The following is an 8786-nucleotide window of genomic DNA, read 5'->3' as shown; positions in this document are numbered from 1 at the left end:
TCCGAACCGAGCAGCCTGCGGGGCCACCTCGGGGAAACTCGAGGTCTGGTTTTACTCGTAGCTTGACTTATCCGGTGTTGCCCTGAGAACGAGATATGTGCAGCTCCTATCGGGATGTCGGCGCATCGGGCGGCTTTGCTGGTTTTGTTTTACCATTGTCGAAATGTCTTGTAACCGGGATTCCGAGACTGATCGGGTCTTCCCGGGAGAAGGAATATCCTTCGTTGACCGTGAGAGCTTATCATGGGCTAAGTTGGGACACCCCTGCAGGGTATTATCTTTCGGAAGCCGTGCCCGTGGTTATGTGGCAGATGGGAATTTGTTAATATCCGGTAGTAGATAACTTGACACTTGACCTTAATTAAAACGCATCAACCGCGTGTGTAGCCGTGATGGTCTCTTCTCGGCGGAGTCCGGGAAGTGAACACGGTTTCTGGGTTATGTTTGACGTAAGTAGGAGTTCAGGATCACTTCTTGGTCATTGCTAGTTTCACGACCGTTCCTTTGCTTCTCTTCTCGCTCTTACTTGCGTAAGTTAGCCACCATATATGCTTAGCCGCTGCTGCAACCTCACCACTTTATCCTTCCCTTTCCCCTTAAGCTTTGCTAGTCTTGATACCCATGGTAATGGGATTGCTGAGTCCTCGTGGCTCACAGATTACTACACCACCAGTTGCAGGTACAGGTGTGCGATGATCATGACGTGAGAGCGATGTCTTGTTTTGGAGTTCTTCTTCTGCTTCTTCTTCGATCAGGGGATAGGTTCCAGGTCGGCAGCCTGGGCTAGCAGGGTGGATGTCTTTTGAGTTTCTGTTTATGTTTCATTCGTAGTCGGATGTTGTTCTTATGTATTGAAGTATTCTTGCGGCATTTGTATGCCTTGTATGTATCCCCAAATATTATGTAATGTTGATGTAATGATATCCACCTTGCAAAAGCGTTTCAAGATGCGGTTCTATCATTGGTGGGGCCTTCGAGTCTCTTTAGGATAGTATCGCATATTGGGCGTGACAAGTTGGTATCAGAGCCTCGACCGACCCTAGGAGCCCCCTTGATTGATCGTGTAGTTTGGCCGTTGTCGAGTCTAGAAGAAAACTTTTTTTTCTGAGTCTAGTTATATCGGAGAGTAGGAATTCTTTTTACTCCTCTGCCCCTTCGTCGCTCTGGTGAGAAATCTTGACGTAGGTGTTTTTAACTATTCCTCTTTCCCCTTCAAATTTTTCTTAGGATCACGTGGTTAGTTTTCGTTCGTTGTCCATCCTCTTTTTCAATCTGGCGCATTTCTCTTTGAGTGTTTTCGATCCTCGTCATCTTTTGCGAGATCAGTCCTCAGTTATTTCTCTTCCGTTGTCGTTTTCCCTGTCCGAAGTTGTCCTTGTTTTTCCCACCCGCCCACCCTTCTTCTTCTCAGAACCGGAGTTCGTAATCGAGTATCGATTCTACTCGTGCGAAATCTTCGCTTTCTCTCCTCTATTATTTCAACCGGTGCTTTTCTTTTCAAAGCTTTTCGTCGATTTTCCCTTCCAAGTTGCCGTTGTTTTCCCGCCCTCCCCCCCTTTTATTTCCGGAGTCTGAGCTGCTATTCGAGCATCTATTTCATTTGTGCGAAGTATCTTCAGTCTTCCCTCAATTATTTCTACCGGTGAATTTTTGCCTCGCTCGACATTCTTCATCTCTTTTTCTTCTCCGGTGGATTCTATTACAATTTTTGGTAGTAATTATATTCTTCCCTCGGCTCAAATGTTTCCCGTTGCTCGTTCCCCTCTCGTCATTTAATCGTTCCGGAGTGATGAAGACTTGTCAGGAGATTCGTCTGTGTTTGAATTAATTCGAGGTTGACACCTCATTCAAATATTTCAATTATTCCGGTGCATCATCTATCTCCTCAACAATCCTTTTTCACCGGTGATTTCTTTTCGGTGGGCCCTAACCCACAGGTCTTTTCCCAGGATCTTACCTGACTCTTCTAATTTTTCCCGGAGTTATTCTCAAATCCTTTTTCGAAGTTTGACGTAAGTATGAATTTCATCAATCAGACGCTTTCCAATTTCAATTTATTTTCATTGTTGGCTCAACCTCTTCGCTTTTCATTCTCCCGGAGTATATCAACAATTTTGGTATTGTTTCTCGTCATCTTTCTCAACATTCGAAGACCGAGAAGTTTTTCTCTTAAATCTTGTCCGTTCTCCCGGTGATTCGCAGTGCTAACGCGATGTTATCCTATCTAATCGTTGCAAGTCATGCAATTATTTTTCATCCATCCGGGGTATTTCAGGAGTTGCTTCCCCTCTCGATTATCCGGAGGCCATCTGTTCAGAAGATTTCTTCGTCCCAAGTTTTCTAATCCGTTCTCCGATTATTCTATATTCATGCCTTTTTCGTTCGTCTCCTTATTCTTCCGGTGCTGCGTTCAAGTATGCTTCAATCAGTTCGCGATCCCTTCTTTCAATTGCATCTTGATTCCTTCATGTATATTCATGCTTTCCCTATTTTCCCGGGGAGGCATTCTCCTTCGTCAGTCAGTTTTGAATTCATACGGTGGCTCGCTCTAGATTTTTTTTTCCGTTGTTATCATATCAATTAATTCGTTCTTTCCAAATCCGGGACTTATCCGGTGTTACTCGTAGCTTGACTTATCCGGTGTTGCCCTGAGAACGAGATATGTGCAGCTCCTATCGGGATGTCGGCGCATCGGGCGGCTTTGCTGGTTTTGTTTTACCATTGTCGAAATGTCTTGTAACCGGGATTCCGAGACTGATCGGGTCTTCCCGGGAGAAGGAATATCCTTCGTTGACCGTGAGAGCTTATCATGGGCTAAGTTGGGACACCCCTGCAGGGTATTATCTTTCGGAAGCCGTGCCCGCGGTTATGTGGCAGATGGGAATTTGTTAATATCCGGTAGTAGATAACTTGACACTTGACCTTAATTAAAACGCATCAACCGCGTGTGTAGCCGTGATGGTCTCTTCTCGGCGGAGTCCGGGAAGTGAACACGGTTTCTGGGTTATGTTTGACGTAAGTAGGAGTTCAGGATCACTTCTTGGTCATTGCTAGTTTCACGACCGTTCCTTTGCTTCTCTTCTCGCTCTTACTTGCGTAAGTTAGCCACCATATATGCTTAGCCGCTGCTGCAACCTCACCACTTTATCCTTCCCTTTCCCCTTAAGCTTTGCTAGTCTTGATACCCATGGTAATGGGATTGCTGAGTCCTCGTGGCTCACAGATTACTACACCACCAGTTGCAGGTACAGGTGTGCGATGATCATGACGTGAGAGCGATGTCTTGTTTTGGAGTTCTTCTTCTGCTTCTTCTTCGATCAGGGGATAGGTTCCAGGTCGGCAGCCTGGGCTAGCAGGGTGGATGTCGTTTGAGTTTCTGTTTATGTTTCATTCGTAGTCGGATGTTGTTCTTATGTATTGAAGTATTCTTGCGGCATTTGTATGCCTTGTATGTATCCCCAAATATTATGTAATGTTGATGTAATGATATCCACCTTGCAAAAGCGTTTCAAGATGCGGTTCTATCCTTGGTGGGGCCTTCGAGTCTCTTTAGGATAGTATCGCATATTGGGCGTGACACATAGGAGCGGCCAAGTGCTGTTCGGGGGTGGCGTTATCATCGTGCTCCTCCATGGTGTCCGGAGCAGCCTCGTCCCCGGTGTCATTTGTGTCCGTATTCAAGTTGTCTTCTCTGCCCCTTCCACGTCCCATGGAGCACTTTCGTTGGCGCCAACGTTTGGATGACTCTCTGGTGGGATCCTCGCCGTCCTCCTTACGGGTGTCGACCATGTAGACGTCGTAGGTGGAAGTGGCGGTCCAGTTTCCCATATTGGGAGTGGTTGGGGGCGTTGTCGTAGGGGTAATGGCATCGGCGTCGGCGTCCGTGTCCTCGACCTCCTCGGAGGCGTAGTCCAGCATATTGGTTAAGTCTTCGATAGTGGCTACTAAGTGGGTGGTGGGTCGGACGTAAAATTCTCCCTGGCCTGCCTCAAGTCCGATCGGATCGTAGACCGAGGACGGGCCATCCGTAACATTCATGGCTTGGATCCGATCTAACGTCTTGTTTAACAGCGAGAGGTCGGCCGGATTCATCTTCTGGCATCTTTGGAGTTGACCCCCGGCATACCAGTACATGGGGTGTGATCGGCCATGGTTAACCCATTATACAAAGTTGAGGTTAGATCCGGGCTCAAAGCCAGGTCCGAGGTAGAGGCCGACCCGAAGATTGGGTCGGGGTGAAGGTCCAAAGTTGAGGCTTCGAAATTTTCGTACTTCTCAGGTAAAGACGAGAACCGAGTAAAGATCAGATCGCCCCGGGCGTCGGCAACGTACTCCAGGTTGCCAAACCGGATTATCTGTCCGGGGGCGAGGCTATTGATCTGCTCAAGGTGACCAGTCGAGTTGGCGTGCAGAACAATGGCGCCAAATGCGAAGAGCTGGCCGGGTACGAAGTTGCCCCCAGTGCGGATGCCATCGCTGATGACTAAGTGAGCCATCGATCCTCCGATGATCCCACAATGGAACTCTCAATGAAAGCACCAATGTTGGTGTCAAAACCGGCAGATCTTGGGTAGGGGGTACCGAGCTGTGGATCTTGGATCAATGGGCAACAAGAGAACGCACATATAGTATTTACCCAGGTTCGGGCCCGCTGAAAGAGGTAAAACCCTACGTCTTACTTGATTATATTGATGTGTGTATACGACAATTACAGAGTTGATCTACCACGAGATCGGATGAACTAAGCTCTAGATGAGTAGGATGGTGGTTCTACCCTTCTACGGACTAGCCCCCTGGTTTATATAGATACCAGGGGTACCTAGGGTTACATATGTCGATTACCAGCATGGGATGAGGACACGGGCTACGCGAAGTAAGTCTTGGATTACACGCCAAGCCTTTGAAGGTTTCCTTCTAGAACACAGGCTTGCCCGAAGTCCGGTCTAGTCATGTCGATCAATAAGCAGCCTACCAGTCCTGCCCATGAGAAATAGGCTGGCAGCCCGAGGACCCCTTATTAGCCTGGGAATCCCTCAGGAGGCGCATGAGGGCTTCCACCCCTTCACCCTGGCCCGTTCCCTATCCCAATTCCTCCCACGTCCCTCCGGTATGCGCTTGGCGAAGCCCTGCCGAAATTCCGCTGCTGCCACCACCACCATACTGCCATGCTGGTTCCGATCTCATCTACCTCCTCTCCCTCGCTTGCTAGATCAATAAGGAGAGGACGCCATCGAGCTGAACGTGTGCTATATCGAAGGTGCCGTCCGTTCGGCACTAGATCGGATTGGATCGCGATTGGATCATGAAGAGTACGACTACATCAACCACGTTACGACGCTAACGCTTTCGGTCTACAAGGGTATGTAGACACACTCCCCTCTTGTAGGGTTTTGTTCTTCTTTCTCGTTGAAGTGTTCTGGTATCCCCATGACATAGTCACCCGTGTCTTGCCAGATGATGATGATGGACGTCATCACACTGAGAGGGCCCTAAGAATACCTCTCCATCATCAGAGGAGCAAATCCCACTCTCGAGCTATCGAGTCCCTTGTCAAACTTTCCGATGAACCTATAAGTTGTCGTTATGATCACCTGGTTACAAATGACGTTTGAGCAACCCCAAAGCTCATCGTACAGTAAGAAGTGACTACGATACTCTCATGGTCTAAGGAACTAAAACACATGTTAGCACCCCGTGTTATAACAATTGACTTGTGACAACATATCAGAGTATAACAAACAAGTTTGGGTCGATTCAATATGATCGTTCTTCTAACGTCATACCCTCAATGTTGTGTTACGACTATCGTTACAGTTAGTGATATCCTAAGGTCCGGAAAACGTGATCACCAACAACACTTGAGTTGGTCTTAGAGGCAAGACTAGGAATCTTATTTTACCGTTTATCATTCCACACGTGCATATGAGTTTTCCACTGAATTGCATATTCCAGGATCATAGCAATTATAGCATAGAATATAAACTCTTAATTATGAACATTGAAATATAATAATAAAATATTATTGCCTTTAGGGCATATTTCCAACAGGTTTCAACCGAGAAGGAATGCATTGGGAGCAACAAGTGCAACTTCATTGGTTAAGATTACATCAGTCGTGCGAGTCCTCGCTTATGGATGCCTCAACGATGCCATTGATGACTATGTTTGCATTAGGGAAGATATCATGCTAAATGTGTGAGACAATTCTAAGCAGTTGTGATCAAGATCTATGTATTGGAGTACTTGAGGGTTCCCACTGAAGAACATACCGAGAGGATAATGGCAAAAAGTGAAGAGTGAAGTTGGCCAGGGATGCTTTTATCAATTAACTGTATCCGTTGGACATGGAAGAATTATCAGGTGGCATGGGAAGGACGGTACAGAGGGCATTGCCACGACCCAACCATCATTCTTGAGGCTGTTGCATCACATGATCTTTGGATTTGGCACACATACTTTGGGATGCTTGGCTCTCACAATGATCTCATTGTCCTCCAGCGACCTACAAGCCTTGTTGCCGGTGACAATCCACCTTGCAACTATGTTGTCACTGGACACGAGTACAACATGGTTACCACCTTGGTGATGGCATCTATCCTCCATGGGCCACATTTATGAAGAGTATGGACAAACCTAAAGGTAACAAGAAATTTCACTTTGTAGCTTGCCAAGAATCTACTAAAAAGATGTCGAGAGAGCTTTTAGTGTGCTAAAAAACGCTTCACGGTTGTCAATGGCCCTTTTGAGTATTTGAAACCTAAGACCCTATGGCAGATCATGACAACATGTGTTATCTTGCACAACATGATCATTGAGGATGAGAGAGAGGACCCAGATGACTTTCGGTATTTCTTCAATGGGCACTTGGTGAAGTCGGAACAGAACCCAAAAAGGATTGAGGCCTTCCCCCAAGCACACCAAACAATCGGGAACCGTCAAGCTCGCAATCGACTTCAAGAAGATTTTATTGAGCGTCATTGGCGCCTTTACAACACATCATGTTTATTTAGATTCTTAGTTCATTTGGACCGTATGTTGTGTTTCATTTGAATGGTTTTGTTTGGGAACATTAAATTCTTATGTATTTGAATTGTGTGTACATAAACATCCAAGGTTATTAACGAATATGTTATAATAAGTTTGAAAAGGTTTGAAAAAATTGGAAAATGAGATTGGGAAAAGGTTTTGATCTTTTAGGATAGGGGATCTGCTAGAGATGCCCTTATCTTGTTTAGCTTATTTATTTTTGAATTGTTTAGTTTGTTAGCTAGTTGCTTCTATTGTATAGGGTGATTCACCTTAGTTGCATCTCTACGAAACTATACTAACTTAAACTCTGTGGTCATCTATTCACTCTTTGATCTTTGATCCTTCAGTTATTATCGGCAGATCCTACCGAGAACCATTGGGATGTCAGAGCCAACTGCTTTGACCATGTCCGTAGTTGTTGAGATTGTAATGTGTAGTACTTACGAAACAATTGATGGGTGGAGCAGTAAGGTTCATTTTTCCTCACTTTGATGTAATGAATCCATAGTGGTACTCGCCTGATATTTGTGTATTCAGTTAAGCTTCACAATTCATCAGCGGTTTATTGCCATCTCAGTAGTACTGCCTACCAAGTTATATTGAGAATTTGGTTTCCACGTGACAAATGTGGAGGCTCCATGGCATATAACTTACCACTCAACCTTGATGGTATTACCCCAACCTCATGGTTCGGGCAGAGGAAGCTGGGCTGGGGCTTCAGTTACCGCAGCCCCTGGTGAGTCCACCACACTACAGTGAGGTACAGTCGTACAGATAAGTGATAGTACCCCAAATGCTCAACCCACGTTTGACCGAGCCCTGCCTTCATATTCTATGCTCCAGAATGAAATCTAGCTACAAGAAGCAACGTACCCCAAGCACACAATATTTACTTGCAATTTTCATGAAGAGCCAAAACACACACCAAACCAGTTGAATGCGTGCTGAAACCAGGTACCTGAAGACGGGAGTACCAAAAACCACGCACACTCAACTCAACCGTTGGGAGAGGTTTTTACTCTCCAAGAACTCAATCTCCCAAAGCAGCAAGCAAGCAGTTGACGACTACTAGAAGGAAAGCTACTCATGTTCCAAACTTATGAGATCGTGGCCAGTACCGCGTTCCGTTCAGCGTGGAATCTTCGTAGGCACACGCGGACGCCGCAGGCGGAGCAAATGCGCGCGTCAGGGAGGGTACGTGAGGTGATTCTCCGTAGGAAGGAGGTTTAGCAATTCTGGCGGATGCGCCTGCGCATCGATCCGTCTGGGGATTTCCTTCTCCCCCTCTCGTCGAGGACGTAGTACATTCGTTTAATCCGCCGCGCGGAGAAAGCACCTCACTGTCGGTCTCCGGGGCACGCCCGCGCACATGCCGCACGCGACGCAGGACGGTGCGTAAATTGGGTCCGCCGTACGCATCGCATGGATCGTTTACCAGCTGCATGCATGCTGCGCGCAGCTTCCGGCAGGACTTATTAAGAACTCGACCCCCCCTCCCCAGGATCCATCCATCCAAGTACCGCCACCGCCGATCAAGTTAAAGTGAGGCATTGTGAACATTCCAGCGCGGTTTGATGCGTGGACGGTCGCCGGATCTCGCACAGCAAGGTGACAGGTACTTTCTGCGGCACGATACAGTGATCGATCGATAGATGGACGCACGTACGTACTTAAGCTCGACCGAACCGGGGCCAGGCCGTTTGAATGCACGCGCGCGAGCGAGCGATCGGACTTACAGCACTGTCGCGTGCAGTGCA

This window comes from Triticum aestivum, chromosome 6D (assembly GCF_018294505.1).
Source record: "Triticum aestivum cultivar Chinese Spring chromosome 6D, IWGSC CS RefSeq v2.1, whole genome shotgun sequence".
Taxonomy (NCBI): domain Eukaryota; kingdom Viridiplantae; phylum Streptophyta; class Magnoliopsida; order Poales; family Poaceae; genus Triticum; species Triticum aestivum.
The sequence above is the reverse complement of the archived record's forward strand: the minus strand, read 5'-3'. Positions refer to the sequence as shown.